This window comes from Cryptotermes secundus, unplaced genomic scaffold (assembly GCF_002891405.2).
Source record: "Cryptotermes secundus unplaced genomic scaffold, Csec_1.0 scaffold648, whole genome shotgun sequence".
NCBI lineage: Eukaryota > Metazoa > Arthropoda > Insecta > Blattodea > Kalotermitidae > Cryptotermes > Cryptotermes secundus.
This window is the reverse complement of record NW_019720174.1, coordinates 80,623-101,838: the sequence shown is the minus strand read 5'-3', so window position 1 is coordinate 101,838 and position 21,216 is coordinate 80,623. Positions and strand designations below refer to the sequence as shown.

General features: G+C 40.8%; 1 protein-coding gene and 1 long non-coding RNA gene across 2 annotated transcripts in view; one reads left to right on the top strand and one right to left on the bottom strand.

The window, feature by feature from the left end:
• Positions 1-227: 227 nt before the first annotated feature.
• Positions 228-14,511, bottom strand: LOC117282589. The gene is made up of 3 exons (XR_004513387.1): positions 14,458-14,511; positions 6,731-6,948; positions 228-1,096 (listed from the first exon to the last, which is right to left on the bottom strand). It is a non-coding gene; the product is annotated as an uncharacterized LOC117282589 (long non-coding RNA).
• A 3,445-nt stretch (positions 14,512-17,956) lies between these two features.
• The window catches only part of LOC111867778 (myosin-10), a 23,788-nt gene continuing 20,528 nt past the window's right edge, over positions 17,957-21,216 (top strand). Inside the window, exon 1 of the mRNA XM_023857929.2 lies at positions 17,957-18,643. The gene's annotated coding sequence lies outside the window, so the exon portion shown is untranslated. The remainder of the gene's footprint in view (positions 18,644-21,216) is intronic.

Here is a 21,216-nt window from a genome sequence, read left to right as displayed (position 1 = left end):
AATCTTCTCCTGTACTGCACTGTGCCCAATTCCAAGTTTTCGGGCTATTGTGTCCACAGCCACACGCCTGTCATCTTGAATGATCCCATCCACTCTTTCCTTGTTGTGTTCAGTTGAGGCTGTTCGAGGACAACTGCTCTGAGGCCCATCTTCGATGCTGGTGTTCCCATCTTTAAAATGTTTCACCCATCTTCGAATACTGCTCGCACCCATGCACACACTTCCATAAGCATGCTGAAGTCTCTGGTGAATTTCTGCAGCAGAGATTTCCTCTTTCACAAGAAATTCAATGACAGCATGCTGGTGAAACAACAGATGGTTGTCGGCCATTTTGTTAGGAGTGATACTGGTCACGTGATGCAAGCTATTGACGTCACAGGACACTCAAGCTTAACACAACAGCTAGTTCCATTACCACCATACTCTCTTTCATCTGCTGGTCTCAGGTTGCATGCAAAAAAAGTTGCTCACGACTTTCGGTACGACCTACATATAATAACATTTTAATATCCCTGTGTCCTGCATAATTTAGTTATACAGTCATATACATAAGAAATTTTTAAAGCAACACGCAACTTATGGTCTGGTGTACAGGTGTCAAGATTTCCAATAGTGCAGAGTACTCTGTTTTGTAGGTACTGCAATATCAAGAGGTGAGTGTCCGCCACACTCCCAGGTGGGACAGGCATAAGTTATAACCAACCTACTTTGGATGGTGTCATTTTACAACCTCGGCAGACTGCACAGAAACAACCACTTCAAGAATTCCTCTGCTGTTGCATGTTTATCAGTTGCTGAGACAACATGTTCACCACACTGCTGCCTAGCGTCTATTTCTTAAACTATTCCAGCTCTCAACCATCATGTCATGCCATCATGAATGAAAGGCTCCACAAAAGGAACAGGGTTCCCCATGAGCCAATGTCATATACAAACTGTTAGAAAATTAGAAACATCATCTGAAAACAAAACTCACCTTGAGTTCGGCCTCCTTTATGGAACATATTGCTGCTGTATAAACCTTGTTACTTTCCACATCAATGGAGTTTTCTTTGATCAGAAAATCATTTTCTACTTTGATCGTATCAATGTTCTGCTGTAAAGTTATAAACAAAATTTAATTGTTATATGATACATTTCTTATGCTTCGAATACAATGAAATCATAAAGAAAATAAAAAGAGTTTAAACATGTACGAAAATCAGAATGTTTAAATAACATACAACACAAGCTCATAAAATCTTTATTTCATATTTCATTCAACACGATGATTTGCAAAAAGTACACAGATAACCTGTTTACATGAAGGTAATATATCTGAAGCATGTGTTTTGAACCCATAACGGGTTATCAGGTGCTGAACTTTTACCTAATACTGATCCAGCACGTGCTCATGTAATGTGTTGAATACTAGTATTGAATTGGTACAGACATACCAGAAACAGGTTATAATTCACTTAAAATACCATCTCTGAGTTCACCTGAGGGGACAATGAGGACACAAAAACAAGTCTAGCTAACTGGTGCAATATAAAACTCATATCAAGCACCTCCTAACATTAAGTCTGACATCCCAAATATTCCACAAAATACAATAGGACCTCAATATAAGAATTCATAAAATTCCTAAAAATGTGTGCTGTAATGATAGTCATATCTCCCTTTGATCAGAACACACAACTAGGAAAGACCATCCCCTCACTTCCTGTTATGTACAACATGACACTAAGGTTTTTAAATTATAATGTGGACATGGCTATATTTCATCTTCTTTGAAGTCATTATAAGAAGGAAACAACACAATAAAGAATACTTTGGTGATCTCGTGCCTGCCTCTGTGGTCTAGCGGTCAGAGTTACTGACTACAGATCCAGAGGTTCCAGATTCGGCGCTACCAGATTTTCTGCAAAGTAGTGGGTCTGGAATGGGGTCCACTCAGCCTCATGAGGATAACTAAGAAGCTACTTGAATGGAAAAGTAGTGGCTCCAGTCTAGAAAACAGAAATTAACGGCCATGGGGATTCGTTGCTCTGACCATGCAACACCCTCTATCTGCTAAAGTTTGCACTAAATTCACCAATAAGCGACAGTCACTCGGTCGGTATAGTTCGCTTGCGGACTAAAGCCAGAGTGTTTTTTTTTGTTGGCAATCTCGTCATCATTAGCATCATGTGAAGTAAAGAGTTTAAGAATTCCTTAACTCATGTCTTTTCTACCCACTGCCAACCACTAATTAGGAGCTGTCCTTTATGAGAAAAAGTCCTGACCCTTATTTTGTTCATTTCCACAGAAAAGTATCAATCATATTCTACCCATAATTTGCTGAATGTGTGAGAATAAACATATGGACTTGAATCAAACTTGAGTACAGATATAACATTGGGTGCAATGTACTTGTAAATCACGCTGATAGTTAGGAATGTACACCACATTACAGAATGCTCTAAATACCATGGATGGAATACACACACTTTGACAATACAAACATAAGTGATTGGTTTGATCTGTTTCATTCTAGTCTGTCACACTTTTTCATGATAAGTGACGGTCATGAAGCAGATATTACATTTAGCTGTAAAATGCATTGTGTTGCAGGTAAACTTTACATGAATCCCTATTTATTTTTGAAATCAAATGACACATCTATGTTACCACACTCATATTTATCGCAAGATTTAAATAAATTCAAATATTCCCTTAAAATTTTTTTGCAGGTGGGCTCCTTTTATTCTTTAGATGAGTATTATAAAAGGAAAACAAGGGATGATTGGGTTAATTACAGATAAAAAAACAACAGTAGTCATTTAAAAAAAACTTTTATTTTATGATACCTATAATTCTCTAGATGTGCTTTCTCTGTTATAGACAATATTAATATGTATTTTATTATGATAATAAGTTGCAATGCATCAACAGTTATTGCAAAAAAAGGCTGTTTATAAGTTTTAATATCTTTATGATGTCCTCTGGATTTATTTTATAGTAACTTGGGCTTTGACATGTTCTATGTCTAGAGGCGCCATTGCCAAATGTAGATCTAATGAACAAAAATAAATTCAATTGAATTTAACTGAACAAAAATAACCCTCCTTCTCAGACAGCAGGACAGGATCCGTACCACCTGTAGTTCCCATGCCTACGATGCTATGCTGGTGACACAGATCTCATTTCACTACATCTGCCACACTATCACAAACTGATATCACACATACATATCATCAATACATACTCAGGAAAGAAAGGAACAATGTTAATTTCTTTGAATTCAATATACATTGCACTTTCTGTTTGTTGTTCACTAACATATAGGTAGAAGTTTATCGTCATGATTGTAACATGTATAGCTAGACAACAGCTCAGTAAACACATTTCCTAGGTGACACAGGCAACTATAGAACTTTCGTTACTAGGGTTTTGATACACGCAGCCTAACTTTAAGTGATTGAAAGCCAATATCCAGAGCAATGAACCCTTCAAAGGACAGTAACAGCTGAGAACACAATAATTCTATTATTGAAAGAGGTGTCTTCCACATGGTTTGCCAAAACATTATAACAGGATAGTTTGCCAGACAGATTAATTAATTATGGGACTGCAGAATTAAGGGATTACTGAATTACAAACTTACAGAATTAAGGAATTGGATTTCGCTTCATAAGGACTTAAAATCACTGAATTCATTCCAGGAGCATCCAAAAGTGGGAGTGCTGAAGACTTTACTTTATATGTTACTGTGCTAGTAATCTTTTGAAGCTTTACAATTATTTGTAGTTAGACTGGTGACTGTCAATAAATCAATTAATCTAAGAGTCCATTAATTATTGGCCATGTAACAAGAATATGTGACATTATTTGACTGCAAATGGGTTTGTGGCAGTGGTAATACAATAAGACACAACACACAAAATAACCCGCCCCACTCGAAGAAAGCACAGTGCACAAAATACACAATAAACAAAACTATGGAACAGTAAGGGTCATATACTACACAATGAATACCATTACAATACAATTATAATACAAACACAAGTCCCAATACAATACCATTATAACTACCATTAACTGACCTAAGATAGTTGAGATAATAAATACAAAGATATTGTGATAATAATAAAAAAAGAAAATAACATGCTCTACACTAGTACAATAAATTTTCGTATCATCATGGACTGATGCACTGACATTTCTCTCTCCACACACCTTCACTTCACCTCATTTATCACATTTCTAACCCATTTGCTGAAATTACCCTTTTTCAGGGGACAGTCACTAAAGCATCTGCAGGAAGCTGGCTCCAAAGCTGGATAGTAATTTTTGCAAAGGACTATGCCACATCACTCCCCTGTCTTGCTTTTTAACAAGCTGCACACATTATTTCATATTTCATTTTGAGTCCATGCTCTTCCATTTTGTTGCCACAATTGCAGTTTTAAAAATTCTGCTGTCGTTGACAACCAGAATACAGAAGATGTTTGCTGTGACAAAACCCTAAACATGTGCCTGCATAGTTTGTGTTCTGTGACATTATTCCACTTAAGCCTGGGGAAGATCAGGGGGAGAAGAGCAGCAGACAGTATGTGATGAACATTTCTTTGTAGTTAAAACCTGGAGGAAGCAATCTGTTCACAGTTATCTTCTGGACTGTGAACTTCCTCCTATACAAGGGTAGGGCAGAGAGGGGCCATCACAGGTTGCTAACTATAATTAATTCTGGAAGCAAAACTGCAAATATAGTTGGTGCAAATTTTCATAATTCATAATTTTATTTACATTCATAACTGTAAAATATACAATCGGATAAAGTCAAAGGGAATATGTAGATTTAATAACAATCACACCTAACATAATCAAAGAATACATAAATACTTAAATATATTATATAAAAAAAACACCAGCACATGCATTAACAGACAATTACAGTCATTTAATTCAACATCTTACATATAAAAAACTCTTGAAGAGAGTAGAAGGCATTATGCAACAAATAACACTTCAATTTCCTCCTAAACACTTTAAAATCAGATACATTCTTTAACTCCATAGGAAGATTATTGTATAGTTTTATGCCCATGTTTATCACACTTCTCTTACAACGATTTGTATTACAATGTTGGGCATACAGATTATGTTTATGCTTTGTATTGTAATTATGCACATCAGAGTTCAGAGTTGTATAGATTCTATTTTTTATGATAAAACATAAAATCTCCAGTATATACAAAGAAGTAACAGTTAAAATTTCTAACTCACCAAACAGCCTTCTGCAGGATGCCGATTATCAACGCCCATAATGGCTCTTATGCATTTTTTTGTACTTTAAAAACTGTATCTATCTCTTTACCTCCACCACCCCAAAACATAATACCATACTTAAATATGGATTCAAATTTAGTAAAATATACATTTCCTAATACCTGTAAACTAACAGAATTACGTAAGGATTTGATCAGATATAGAGCCTTGCTCAGCTTAAGGCAGATATATTGAGTGTGATTCAACAAGCTCAAATTTTCAGAGATATCAATACCCAAGAATTTCACCGAAGATGAATATACTAATTCCCTATTGAATAATCGTTTCAGGAGAACAACTGCTACTTAGGAATCATAATGAATCTACTGGGGGAAAAAGTCCCTCATATTATGCATTGATTTTCTATATATACATTAAAAAATCCAAACTTCGAATGGTTTTTGTCACTATAATTAAGTACTAGTCATAAGCCTTATTCACAGTACCACACTTTCACTATACTAATTCAGGTAATTTCTGGTAGACCTACATATGAGATGTACAGGATCCTAATGGGGGCACGCAGTAGCATAGTTGGCTGAGGCACTATGCTACAAGCTGGAAGGTCACGGGTTTGATTTCCAATGACGTTATGGAATTTTTCACATAACCTAATCCTTCCAGCTGCACTATGGCCTTCATCCTCTAACAGAAATAAGTACCAGGAATCTCCCTGTGTCTAAAGGGCGGCCAGTGTGTATGATTGACGAACTAACCGCCATTTCTAAGCTGACAGCCTAGAAAATGCAGAAACCTTGACATCTCACAACCCTATGGGCCTTCAAGGCCTGTTACATGGATAGCTTTACTTTCCTCTTTGTGAGATCCTTATAAAATCAAACACCGCGTACACAACACTGATTTACAATACTGACAGAGAAAGAACTGACACAGTGTCTAATGCTATGTGTATACATCCTAAACATTAGTTACAGCTATTACCAGACAGAATAAGAAAATATTCCAAACCCACTATATTGCACATAGTAGCATTAACTGAAATGCAGAATATGTTAAGGGAACATGCAGTAGCTTAGTTGGTTGAGGCACTATGCCATGAGGCAAAAGGTTGCGGATTTGATTCCCGATGGTCATTGGATTTCTTCAATTTACCTAATTCCTCCAGCAGCACCATGGCCCTGGGATCAACTAAGCCTCTAACAGAAATGAGTACCTGGAATTTNGGGGGGGGGGGGAAAGGGCAGCCAGGGCATAAGGCTAACAACCTCATCACCATCTGTGAGCTGCTTATCTAGAAAATGTGGGAACTTCAACTTCTCACAAGCCCATGAACCTCCATGGTCTGTTACAGGGATAGCTTTACCTTACAATATGCTAACACAAGCCATTCTTAATGAACTGAGAGGTTAGAAAACCAAAATTAAAAACAAAACAATCAGAAAATATTTTGTGATTTACAAAAGTACACAACACTCACCAAGCTTTCCTTCAAAGCAGGATATACTTCCTCAACTCTCTGCAGTATAATCTTTGACACTCTTGTATCAAGAGACTGCATAATCTTTCTTAACTTTAAAAGGTGTTCATCAGACATGACTGATTGGTAGATGCATAAAATAGTGGCTTACAACAATCCTTGTGACATAGCTGCCCAGTTCATTGCAGTGCATTTACATGGATTTACTTACCCAGGTCCTGAAAGGAAACTTACTGTTTATAACTGATATTTAAATGTATCACGTTTTATGAAAGATTGTACTTCTATTTTCAAGAGTCAAACAAACTTCCCAATACATTCAGATGCAGTGCAACATAAATCAGTCAACCCTACACCATCAGTCATCAGGCTTGTTTAATAATGAATGAAGAATTGGCATGTAAAGCAAATGTTAGGGGAGGCGAACAAATTGTTACAATGTGAAACAAATCAGAACCACAAGTCACATAAGGAATTTTCAGAGGTTTTGAACACTCACAATGATATATAGATGGAATTGTAACTGATGGCAGCAACACAACAACAGTAATAACAATACAAACCACAATGGGGTTTTGGTTGTGATAAATATATGTCAAAAAAAAAAAAAAAAGAATGAAATGTTCTTTGAATTGAAAACTGTGCTGATGTGTATATAAAGTGTTATAGTTACTTGTAGCTGCGAGTTCTAGTGTCTAGTCATCATCTTGTGACAAAATATACAAAGACTCAACTCCTCACAGGATATTTAGGCTGTATTTTGCAGACGTTACCACTTTTCTGGTGGAGAAAACCAAATTATACTACGAACAATGATTAGACTTCCCTGATGATGGATCTCTTACTGCACATGATGTTACTGATTCTGAAATGTTTATGTTTCTGTTGATTATTAGTTAAATGGGACATGATGGATGTGTCAACCTGAAAGACCACTGTCTGACTACTCAATAATTCTTTTTGCCTTTTTATGGCAGAACAATGGGAGGTGACAGAGTTTTTCACATTCTTAGATATCTGCATCTTTCAAACTCTGACAATCCCCTTGTCATCACTGACCCAAACTATGGTAACTATAGTAATTTTGACATATTTTCACTAGCTGAACCATGCATACTCAAAATATTTCCTCCTCCTGAACACTTGGTTGTGAACAAATTTATTGTATTGTAACACATGGTGCTATGGAGGACGCTCCCGCCAGCGGTGACGTGCCGAGCGGAGCCAAAGTGAGCTGAGTTCAAGCACGCTGGTCGCTATGCAAAGCGAGTAAACAGCAGTTGCTAGGCAAAGCAAGTAAACAGCGGTACCCATTACGTAACACGGGACGCCGCAGTTGCTACATAGACATAAACAACTCCCAACAGCGTTGCTAGGCTATCGGCAAACACGGCGACTAGGCAACAAGGAAGCAAGGCGTTTCTCTTTGTCCAGCTGAGGGTTTATAAGAGAACTACACTGCCTATGAAGACAGTTGAGTTGAGTTGGAATCTAGCCAGCAGTCTGTTAAAGTGTAGCAGCTGCCGAAGACAGTTAGTTGGAGTACAGGAGCAGTTGCGGAAAGAAGAACCAGACGTACGTGTAATTGTGTAATTGGGAGTGTGTAATGCAGAGAGACTTGTATAGCTCCTGTACTGTGAATACGTGTAGACTACTGAGGACAGTGTGAAGAGATTTGTGTGTAGGGTTCTAAAGTGTGTAAGCCCGTAACATTGTTGTAATTAATTGCAGCCGATACTTGTAGGTTGTTAAATAAACCAATTAACAATCTGAACGGCGTCTTCAGTAACAAAACACGTTAAATTTGGTGTCAGAAGTGGTTATGAACTTACACACGTGACTGTCAGAAGTGTGTTACGAATGTAAACAGGTGATGAGTGGAATAAATTATTGTGCGCCTAGTGCTACCCTACAAACGAAGTAATGGAACATATGTAAGATTTGAGGCTTTCACGGCGGTGACTATGAAGAATGCAGTCTTCTGGGATTTGGCACCGTGTATATGTGGTGTTAACCGACGTTTCGGAGGAACGTATCGCCCCCATCTTCTGAACCCATCAAGAAGAGATGAAGGCCGAGAAGGACGAAATGGAGGCCAATAGGAAAAACGACAGAGAAGATTTCCTGGCAAAATTGGACATCAACCCCCCCCCCAAAATAAAACCGACGTCATGCTGACAAAATTATACGCCTACCAAGAAAAGACGGCGGCCGATAGGAAGGCCGAAAAGGAAGAAATGAAGGCCGAAATGCGATCTATGCGGTCAGATTTGGATGATAAAATCCAACATAGAGTTGAAAACATTTTGGCGATCGTTGAACACGACAAACGAAATCTCCAGGAAGAACTAACGAAAACCTGTGCAGCAATTGAAGAAACCAAACGCCATTTCCAGGCCCGGTTGGAAGTAGTACAGATGAGGGCCGAGAGGGGAATCACACCAACGGTAAGCGCGGGCACAGCCCAGCCACCGACATTTAACGGCAATTCAACGTGGAGCGTGTTCCGGCGACAGTTCGAGACCGTGGCAGAACACAACCAATGGTCAGACAAAGAAAAATCAACATATCTGATCACTGCTGTGAAGGGCCGGGCGGCAGAGGTGCTACCCGGCATTCCGACAAATACAACTTACGAGGAAACACTTCGGGCACTGGAGGACCGTTTCGGGGACCAACACTTTGCAGCTGCCTACCGCTGCCAATTACGAACAAGGACGCAGAAACCTAGACAATCTCTGTAAGACTCTGCCACGGCCATTGAACTGCTTGCCCGTCGTGCCTACGCCAATCTACCTGCAGACCACATAGGAAGAGAGGCAGGAACAGCCTTCGTATACGGAATACGAGATGCCAATATAAAGATTCAACTACTGCTGGGAGGGGAGAAGAAGGTAAACGAGGCCCTCCGACAAGCGCAAGAGCTGCAGGCGGTACTGGTAGCAGCTAGACCTCACGAAGGGAGCACCAAGACATACCGGAAGTACCGATTGCCCCCCACCCAACGAAGAGACGGTAGACAATCAGGGTGCTGGAGTTGTGGAGAACTGGACCACTTCGGGAATAACTGCCCATAAGAAAGTAAGGCTAATAATGAAATGCGCCGAGAACATGAAGATAGGCCAGGCAGATACACATGAGAATTGCCAAGAAGCCACAACGAACACACGAACAGGAAGGGTATCCAACCGTTGGGAAACGAGCGACGGCCGGCGTATGCATTAAGGCCCCCACACTACGCCCTCACCGACATGACGGAGAAAGCTAACACATGTCTGGTCACCCAGGGATGGGTCGGTGATAAGCGGTGCCAGATGACAGTGGATACTGGATCATACGTCACAGTAGTAAGACCGGATGTCGCCGCCGGATGGCCTGAAAGACAGCCAGATCCAGAATTCACGCTGCAGACCGTGTCTGGAGGATCCCTACCCATCCTGAAAGAAGTTCTGTTGAACCTTACCCTGGGGCGCCGACCGATAACAATGTGGGTTTTCGTCGCGAATATCACAGATGAGCTCATCTTGGGACTGGACCGCGCCTATGATGCGTCTGTGGACATAGGGCGCCAAATTCTGTGTCTGGCGGAAGAAGAATTATCGTTATGTAGTTCAGGGGCAGGACCCTGCCCTTCCAGCTTAGTAGTGGCAAAGGACCACGTGATACCCGCACAGGGAGATGGAACAGTGATGGCTAGAATGAAGAAGCAAGAAATGCAACGAATAATCGAAATGCTGGCAATAATTGAGGCAAAAATGGACGCCAACAGGGAAAGAATGGACGCCGACTCGAAAGCCTGGCGAGAAGAGATGGCCGCCATTCGAGAAAATATGGGCACCAGCCACAAGGAGATGGTGTACTCATTTAATCCCGAAATAGAGGACGAGACTTTGGCCTGCCAAGAGATGGAGGCAAGTCTAGAAGAAAAAGAGGCGACCTCAGCGGACAGGAAACCTGAAGTGGTCCAACAACGAGAAGTCCCCAACGAAGTTGCCGTAGTGAAACCGATCAAAGGACGGAAGAAGCGGTACAGGGGCAAGAAGCAAGCTGCAGGGAGACGTGGAGAGCCACTGGAACTAACCCGAGGAATTTGTGGATCCCGGATGAAGTTGGCCGCCGCCTGCAGGAAGGTGTCCCGCCGTGCAACAGTGGCATGGCGCAAAAGAAACATCTTCAAGCAATCTACGACTCAGGGAAATTGTGGACCGCGGCACGAATTGGCTGACGACAGAAATATGACCAGTCGTGCAGGTGCGACACGGCGCAAGGGAGATCCCGTAGAGAAATATTCAACCAGGGTCAATGCTGGACAAGAAGCCTAGAAAGGAAGGACGGGAACCGTGACAGGACAGACGTCCGGGAGGAGGCGTCAGCCGCAACGGAAGTGCAGCGAGGGCATAACGAACCAAGACGTAGAGGAACGGCTACGCCTGAAAGAGAAGACCGTCAATGTGACTTTGAGAAGAAAGTTCGCGAAACAAGTAGTCGGTACTTCCAACGGGTTACGGAAAATAAGAAAATTGACATTGTGGAGGGGTCGACCACCTCCAAAACGGAAAAAGGAAAAAGGCCCATATAGGAGGAACCGGTAGTAGAAACACCGGCCTCCTAGCAAGAGTGAAAGAGGGAAGAATGAAAGAGAAGGATGAATGTGATACAACTGGATCTTCTGGAAAGTTAGCAGGAAACCGCTCGAGACGAACTGGTCTTAAGCAGGGAGCGGTTGTAACGGCCGGAGAATAGTACCTACAAGGAGTAGCCGAAACGACAGGAGACGCAGAAAGCACATCCTTGGAAGAAAAGGAACGGGGGTGCACCGTTAGGCTATTCGGGACGAACAGCCTTAAGGAGGGAACAGTGTGACGCATTGCGCTATGGAGGACGCCCCCGCCAGCGTTGACGTGCCGAGTGGAGCCGAAGTGAGCCGAGTCCAAGCACGCTGGTCGCTATGCAAAGCGAATAAACAGCGGTTGCTAGGCAAAGAGAGTAAACAGCAGTACCCATTACATAACACGGGACACCGCAGTTGCTACATAGCCGTAAAGAACTCCCAACAGCGTTGCTAGGCTATCAGCAAACACGGCGACTAGGCAACAAGGAAGCGAGGCGTTTCCCGTTGTCCGGTTGAGGGTTTATAAGAGAACTACACTGCCTACGAAGACAGGACTAGACTGCCGTGGTAGCGAATAATACTAGAAATAGGGCGTAATCTGCTGTACTTAGCCTGGACTGACAGAGGCTTGTATATATTGTACATATAAGCAAGAAATAAGTGTGTATTATAAATCTATGTAAATACAGACAATGGACATATTAAAACAGACTCACTGACAAATGACAGACCCGACCTCTCGTCAGAGAGGGCGCCCCACATGGACAGGACAGTAACTTTCATTCAAAAGAAATATCTGGTCATGAGCCCCAGCTGGGGCTTGACACCAAGACAGACAGACTGACTGACCATCAGTTGTAACATGACCTTGACCTTACGAAGACAGTTGAGTTGAGATGGAATCTAGCCAGCAGTCAGTTAAAGTGTAGCAGCCGCCGAAGACAGTTAGTTGGAATATAGGAGCAGTCGCGGAAAGAAGAACCGGACGCATGTGTAATTGTGTAATTGGGAGTGTGTAATACAGAGAGACTTGTATAGCTCCCATACTGTGAATACGTGTAGACTACTGAGGACAGTGTGAAGAGATTTGTGTGTAGGGTTCTAAAGTGTGTAAACCCGTAACATTGTTGTAATTAATTGTAGCCGATACTTGCAGGTTGTTAAATAAACCAATTAACAATCTGAACGGCGTCTTCAGTAACTAAACACGTTACAGTATTCTTAACGCAGAGGGTACTTTCAAACAGTACATATCCAAGAAACATAAAAATAAAAATTTACAAATTATGACACACACAATATGGGTGTCTACTTAGGAAAGGACAGGATGCTTGCCAATGTACGTGTTAGCAAAACACATAACCACAAAATAAATGAAAAAAAGAGAGGAATGACATGGCCATAAGCTATATAATTAACTGCATGGAGCTCAGTCCTCCTTCAGAAGCTGCCATTAGCTCAGCTACTTAGGAATTACACAACTTTTTATACAACCCCAAATTTCATTACCATATTCACAAGACCCTTCCACTGGCCACTATCCTATGCTAGATGAATCCAGTACATACCAACCCCATCCTGCCATTGCTATGCAACTTATGAATAAACAAACACCCACTTCTATGCAATGGTCAAGATATTGTTGGACCACAACAATGGAAACAGTTTTCTCTATGTGGTCCATGCCGAAATGTTAAGCAATGAGTTGCTTGTTGGGAAGAATTGTCAGCAGTTCAGTTGTTAGTTCAGGTGTGGAGTGTTAACCTGCAGGCAATGGCAAGACCATGGAAGTTGAAAAATCTGCATTGCTAAGATTCGCTATCAGGAAACGTCTAGCGAAAATACTGCTAAGGAATAGGCATTGTTGAGAGCTGTTATCAAGCAACACCTAGTGAAAGCAGACTGAGAAGACTTAGTGTGGAAATCAGCAGTAATTTTATAACTGATTGTAGTTCTGAGTGGTGTGTACAAGCGGTCAATAAATCCATTCATCAATCCATACCCTGTCTATAGTCACTCATACATGTGACAATACTATCCCCCCACCTACAGCTAAGTCTTCCTAGTGGTCTCTTTCATTCTGGTTTCAGCATAAAAATCCTATATTCATTCATCCTCTCCCCCATGTGTGCTACATGCCCTGTTCACTTCATACTCCTTCACACGATCATTCTAATTATACGTGGCGAAGAGTGCAAGTTATGAAGTTCCTCATTACGCAGTATCCTCCAATCTTGTACCATTTCATTCATCTTTGGTACAAAAATTGTCCTCAGCACACAGTGCTCAAACACCCTAAGTCTGTGTTCCTCCCTTAATGTCACACACCAAGTTTCACATGGTCATCCAGCTCCTAGGCAGTCGCTATTCCGACTGCACTACCCGAGCTCACTGGACGACCGAAAGGTCGGAGTTCGAGTCTCAGTAGGGTCAGAATTTTCACTTGTCCATATCGTCCAGAGAGGCTCTGGGGGCCACCCAGCCTCTTATCTAATGGGTACTGGGGGCTCTTTCCCCAGGGGTATGAAGCTGACCACTCGCCTCCATCTAGTGTCAAGGTCAAGAAAATGAGGATCTATACATCCACTCCCCCATACGCCTTCGTGGCCTTGTGCTTTATTATTTAACCACAGGGATTTTACCTTACCTTTACCTCTTTCTTGGGTAGGAAGATTAAGTTATTAGTATTTACATATTTTATTGAGTTATTTTATTATTTGGGGTATATTATTCTGGTATGATTATGCCTTAATGCTTTGGTGAAGTCATTTCCGCAACGCCGACAGGCAATAGCATTGAGTTGTCTGCGGGTGTTACATAGCTTATAAAGTGATTAATGTGTGGATGTAATGTAAGATAATTAGTCATTAAGTATTTACAATATTTTTTCTACAAAAAAATCCCTACGGCCGTTAATCTCGGTTTTCTTGACCGGAGTTCTAATACATCAAGGGGGAAAAAAAGGCATGTTTGCAAAGGGAAGAGATGGAGCTCAAGTAATCTATATAATAATGTTATTGTATGAAAATACATCAATAAAAACTAATTTCATGAAATAATATTCTTTTCAATCACATATTCATTATAGCAAAAGAATAGTTCCAACTCCACTTACACATAGTTTCCTTATAACTGGAGGTCAGCTACAAATAATGACGGTCATCTTAAATTCGGAAGCACCAACATGCTTGCTTTCTCTCTTGTACATTTAAACTTAGTGAGGACAGCGGCAGCAGCAGACGAAGCAAACATATGTAATACGCTTACTAGACCTCGCAGTTGTCAGCACTGTAACAATAACAGTTGCGTTGCTATGAAATTGACAATAGGTTTAACAGTCACGTTGCAATGGAATCGACAATTTGACGCGTCGTAAGAATATCAGTGACGTTGCTGTGAAACTGACACCGTTTGTCGAGTCGTTTCTGTTAACAAAAATTTGTTCCGTCATTAGTGTGCTGAAGGGAGGTACTGTTAACGAATTTGATTAAATACAAAAAATTAAACCATATAATAAGCAAGATGTCGCAAGCCGAGGAAAGTCGACGGATTAACTTAATCCCGTGGCGAAGAGGAGCACCAAAAGAGACGGTAACTATATACATGGTGCAAACCAAAAGTTCCCGAAATATATTAATAAAAACTATTGCATCTTACCTAGATCTTATTCTGCACCAACACCTTCAAAGTAGTCCCCTTGGGAGAGCATACACCGATCCCAGCGTTTCTGCCACTTTTCAAATGCATCCTGGAAGTCTTTCTTTGTTAGGGTGTTTAGTACCGTCTGCGTTTCTGCTTGAATTTCCTCAACTGTATCAAATCTTCGCCCCTTCAACTTGAGTTTCATCTTGGGGAAGAGATAGAAGTCGCATGGAGCTAAGTCTGGCGAGTATTGTGGGTGGGGAACAATTGCCATCTTGTTTTTAGCCAAAAATTCGTGCACAATGTAAGCCGTATGCGGTTGTGCGTTGTCATGGTGGAGTACCCAGTCGTTCGTGCGCCACTTCTCTGGACGTTTTCTCCTCATGTTCTCCCTCAAACGTCTTAGAACATCGTGATAGAACTCTTTTTTGACTGTCTGACCAGGAAGGACGAACTCCTTATGAACAATCCCGCCAATATAAAAAAAAAACAGATCAACATGGACTTAATGTTGCTCTTGACTTGTCGAGCTTTTTTTGGCCGAGGTGAAGAAGGGCTCTTCCATTGCAACGATCGCTGCTTGCTTTCAGGGTCGTAGCCATAAACCCAACTTTCGTCACCAGTGACAACCTTCGAAAGAAAGTTTGGATCCTCTTGAAGCTGTTGCTGAAGTTCCCTGCAGACTTCCAAGCGATGCTGTTTCTGTTCATTTTGCAACAGTCGTGGCATAAACTTCTCCGCAATCCTCCTCATGTTCAGTTCCTCTGACAAAATTCGTTGACATGTACCATAACTTAGTCCCAAAGTGTTACAGAGGTCTTGGATGGTCAGTCTACGATCTTGCAGAATCAGATCCCTAACTTTCGCGACATTTTCTGGTGTTTTGCCCGTTGACGGCCGTCCCGAACGGTCGTCATCATCAGTCAATGTTCGGCCATTTTTAAAACGCTTATACCACTTGTAAATTTGTGTCTGGGCTAAACTGTTTTCGCCAAAAGCTTGCTTCAACATTTGGTGCGTTTCTGCAGCGGTTTTCCCAAGTTTGAAACAAAACTTTATACAGACAAGCTGCTCTCTCAGGTCAGCCATCGCAAAACCGCAAACTCACGGAAACACAACAATGGAAATACATTCACCAACAATAAACCCAACCACTCAACTCGACGCCGCTTGCCACACTGATTCAAGAAGGATGTGTGAGGAGACACCTAGCGGTATTTCGATCTACTCATAACCATTCGCGCGCAAAATTCAAATTTCGGAAACTTTTGGATTGCCCCACGTACATATTAATTATTCTCCAAATGTTTCGTAGAACAGAACAAATCTCACCTTACAATAAAATGTGACTTTATCATAAAAGTATATCTAATTTATTCTCTTGCTATTTATCAATTACTGTTACATCACTTGACCACCTCTGTGGTCTAGTGGTCTAGGTACCGACGGCCGGCCTCATTGGCTGAACGGGGCTGATAGCACGCACCAGTACCGGTAGGGTATGGGGACAGTAGAAATTAAAGGGGGACGTACAATGGACCAATAACTGGTTTAAGTGCATGGGGAAACCCACCACCTCTAAGTGGTCAGAGTTCCTGGCTACAGATCCAGAGATCCCAGGTTCGATTCTCGGCGCTATTAAATTTTCTGAGAAGCAATTCTTTGTATCTTGGAAATTAACTTGTCTAAAAAAATATAATCTTTTCATATAGCATTAGTACACCTTTCTAACTTTGTGGATCATCCAAAATTGAGTCCTTAATAGCTGCTGGAATTACCAGTTTTTGTGACTTTAACAAGTGTGTGTGTCGTATTTTGCATAAATACGTGGCATTAATATCAGATGTAGAAATATTTTCATTTTTGTAAGATCTGAATTATAAGCATGAAGTTGAAATCATGTAATAGGCTGGAGAGAATGCTTAACTTCCTGATTCAGTCTCCACTGGTGCAAGTTATGTTAACTTTGACATGTCCATTGTGATTGGCTGAGAGTGAAAATTTCCATCACTCCTTTTATAGTGGGTCAGGTGTACCTGAGTCCAACATTGTATATCAGAGCACTTTGTCATTCTTGGCATCATGTTTGGCAACGAATGTATGTGTACTTCATGTATGTTGTGGTGTAATCTTTTATCAGAATGAGGCACTGAAATTAAAGTTGGGAGGAGCCACGTCCTTGCAGGAGACGTATGATGTGGAGGAGGAAGAGGTGGGAGGAGATAGTGTGTTAGAACATGCGTATAACATAACACCAAGGGACAGTTTCAGTAATGTTTGTGTTTAATCCAAACGTTGACTTGTGGACTCACTGAACGCATGTTTCAACTATTGTGCATGTGCCTATGTTATGAAAGACTGTGTGTAATTTGTAGCCATGCATGACAGAAATATCCCTTCACAGATAGATCACAAAAAGTACAAAATGGAAAGCAAGAACTACTGAAGCTGATACCATAACCTTAGATTGTTGTGTATTTATTGGTATTTTGAAGTTTGATGTGATGCAGCACAGTTGTAGTAATGTACTGTAGCCCTGAATTGCATAATCATAGGAAGCTCTGTAATGATCTGGGAAGGATAGATACATTTTCTTTATCTCCATTCGTTTTTTGTTCAGAATCTCTTTGTAGTTTAAGATAAACTTGCTTTGTGAGCTTATTTCTCAGAATTTGAGATGCAAAGGAATTTTTGCATCCCAAATAAATGTGTCGGATATTCATGAAGGAACTAAAACTTTCTTTCACATTTCTATAATTTTCTGAAAAGAGTGTCTGATATGGCATTCCATGGGCATTATCTTTTCTTATATATATCTCCTTCTCCAAGGATTCTGAGCTGCGTATCCTTGCCAGTGTTATTGTATCTACCTCTGAACTGTAACTTTGTAAAATAAATATATATATAATTTCATTCCATCAAAAGTATCTTGCAATAAATATTGTCTTTCCCAAGGATTGTGAGATGAGCAGCCTTGTCAGTCCAGTGACCTGAAAGAGATTTCAAATGCCAGTGCAGCTCTGCTTGGTACTTGCTTCATGGTGTTTTTCTGCTTCGCTTATTCTTTGATTGTGAAGATGGAGGCAATTTATTCCTCTGAAACACTGGTTAACATTCAGCAAACTACAAAACATTGTATCCAAGAAGATACAAATCTTTATAACCAGTGGTGCAAGAACCTCAAATCCTATACAGCATTCTTCCTTCTGTGGCATTTCCAGATTTATGTGGGTTGTCTAACAATCAATCCTCCATACCTATCTCAAGAGAACCTCAACTTGTGAGCCTCCATACAAGAATGTGACTTCCCTTCAGATTTAACCTTTCTTTTTAGCAGCATAATGATTTATATCAGTGACACAGCTGTATGGTTCTGAAAAAGAAAACTCAATCCTCATTTTTAAAGAGATTGACAATCAGAAACCACTGTCTAAATTACATATGCCTTTAGTGTAGGTCTGAGTACATATAATTTTACCTTCATTATTTTCCAGTTTACTTTTAGTGAAACTTAGAACTCCTTCATCCATACATCACCATGACTACACCACTTTGCTAATGTGAATTTTTCTTTCATTACAGTTGGCCAGAAGCCATGACAATACTGCGAGTTCGTCAACGCAGACCAATTTGACACAGCAGAATCTAAAGGACTTAAGGTCATTTTTTATATATAGCCATACGGCTTGAAATAATTTTGATTCAAACCAGAAGTAAAATCTCTTGCATGGATAATATTCAAAACATACCATATTGCTTTATACTACCTGTATTCATTTCATCCCATGTATTCTGTCATAAGAATACTAAATTGTGTTTGTACAAATTGGAGAGTGGAGACAAAAAATAATGGTTGCCAGTCAAAGGTCTGATAGTTTATGGTTTCAGAGTGAATCAGTGTGTGTGCATGTGTTCACACACTATTGGTGAAATAATGTGTGTTTACTTTATATGGAATGTGTGCAGCATGATGTGGTACTCAGTAATATCATCACATGTACACCTATTGCAAGGCAAGGAGTTGGTAAATAAGTTCCCACAAAGACAAATTCTTGGTAAACAGTCAGTTGCTAGGTTACACAAAAATAGAGGAGGCTGCCAGCAGCATATACCCATCCTCTCGTCAGAGAGGTGACCAACAAAAAACAAGACCGTAACTGCCAAACAGCAATAAATATCTGGTCATGAGTCCCAGATGGGGCTTGACACCAAGACTTGCTGACTGACTGACCATCAATTGCAATGTGACTTTGCAAGTTTGGTTCAGGGCAGTCGTAGCTAGTCATAGCCGAGAACCCGTGAGTCAAGAGCATGAAGGAGCCCATTCAGGACCCAGGCCTCTTATTCAGTTCCATGATCATTTCTTCACAGACAGTAGGCCTCCTTGGACGGGTGACCAACTTGTCACAAGGCCTCTACCTAAACACAGGTCAACACAAACACAGACTAAACACATACACATGACAACACAAACACAGAATAAATGCATTCAGAAACCAAACATCCATGCCCTAATTGGGATTTCAAACCCAGAACCCCAGCATCAGAGTGAGAGAAGACAGTACATGCCTTAGACCGTGCTCCTACTGTGACCAGCATACCACCCTACATGTGACAATATTATTTTGCAGCATCCTGTTGCACTGTGTAGATCTGACTTTGTGTTCCATTTTTACTTCAGTTAACCAAAATTGCACATAGATGTCAAGAAGTGCAACACAAAGTCACATGGTACCCAAACTTGAGCTGACCACTGTTGCTTTGAAGACCTCTGTCTTCTGGGATATAATACCATATAGTCCATTGAAAGTCAACACATGTTGCCTCATTCTTCAGGGTCTAAGAATAAACTGCTTGCTAAGTGCTTCATAAGAAGGTACAACAGCTTTAGCTGCAGAATATACCATAATGGTCACTTGTCAAAACGTTCCTAACAACATGAGGGGTTAGACAGGGTTGTCTTCTATCTCCTCAATTATACCTGCTGGTCCTGGATAGGGTCTTGAAATGAGTTATGAATGTATGAATGACAACATGAGAGGAATTGTGTGGAGTGAGCTGAGGTATTTAGTGGCGGATTGGGAAGAAAGGCAGAAGCTTATTGACGACTTATGCCCCTGATAAAACTACAGACCATATTACTGTCGTCTTCATCGTCGTCATCACCGCTGCCATGTGTAGGGTGGTACACATGACAAGAATGATGGGTTCCAGTTCGGGTGATTGGATTTATTAGCATTTTGGTTACAAATCTCTCTTAATCACATTTAATTACAGTGCTATGCCTGATTCCACACTTTATAATTTACTGTTACACTCATACACTACTACTCTCCTGGTAATGCAATTAAAACACAGAACAAGCGCTTCAAATCGCTCCAAATATCACACATGAATGAAGTCTTCAATCACACAAAGTCTTCACATGGCGAACGTTCTGTGGCTATCTTCCACCGAGAACTGAACTGAACTGTTGGTGTTATTCTCATTATATAGCCTCCACATGGACCACAAAAGAATATCCAGTTCTGTTGCATAAGGGAGACCACACAAAGAACAAGTCACATGATTCCTAGCCAGCATTTTCATCGGTGTGCTGTTGCATAGCAACTTGCAATAACGTTCTTCCACTGAGACAAATCTTCCATTGTTGCCTTCTTTGTATTCAGTCATGGGGTGTTTACTGGTCCGGTACCTAGCAACACTTTGGCCATCGACATTACATTATTATTAAGTGCTTCATGCTGGTTTCTTGCCCATCTTATTCTTAAATCCTGAAGATGGAGGTGATATGTTCCTCCGAAACGTCGGTTGACTTTCATCAGACTACACATTACTATATCCTAGGGGACAGAACTCTTCATAACCACTGCTATGAGAATCTAAAATCATGCATCATTGCTCTGGTTCTCCGTCAGCTCCTCACTCCTTGTGGGTTTATAATAATTTTCCATCTTAGGAAATGTTATGTATTGTCTTATCAGTTCTTGGCAGGTGGTCTCTCCAGTGTCATCGGTATCATTCAACATCTCCAGCAGAGTGCTTTCCCCAAGTTGTCTCCTTATAATACTATTCACTGTACTCGTATGGTCCCTTCCTGAAAGGCCTGGAGTTTTTGACAGAAATTTAGTTTCCTCAACCTCAGATCCCTTCTTACCTCATTCCTGAAGAGTCCATGTTTTGGATCAAGGTAATGCTGGTTCCTACATGTAATGTACAGAGTTGGGCTGGG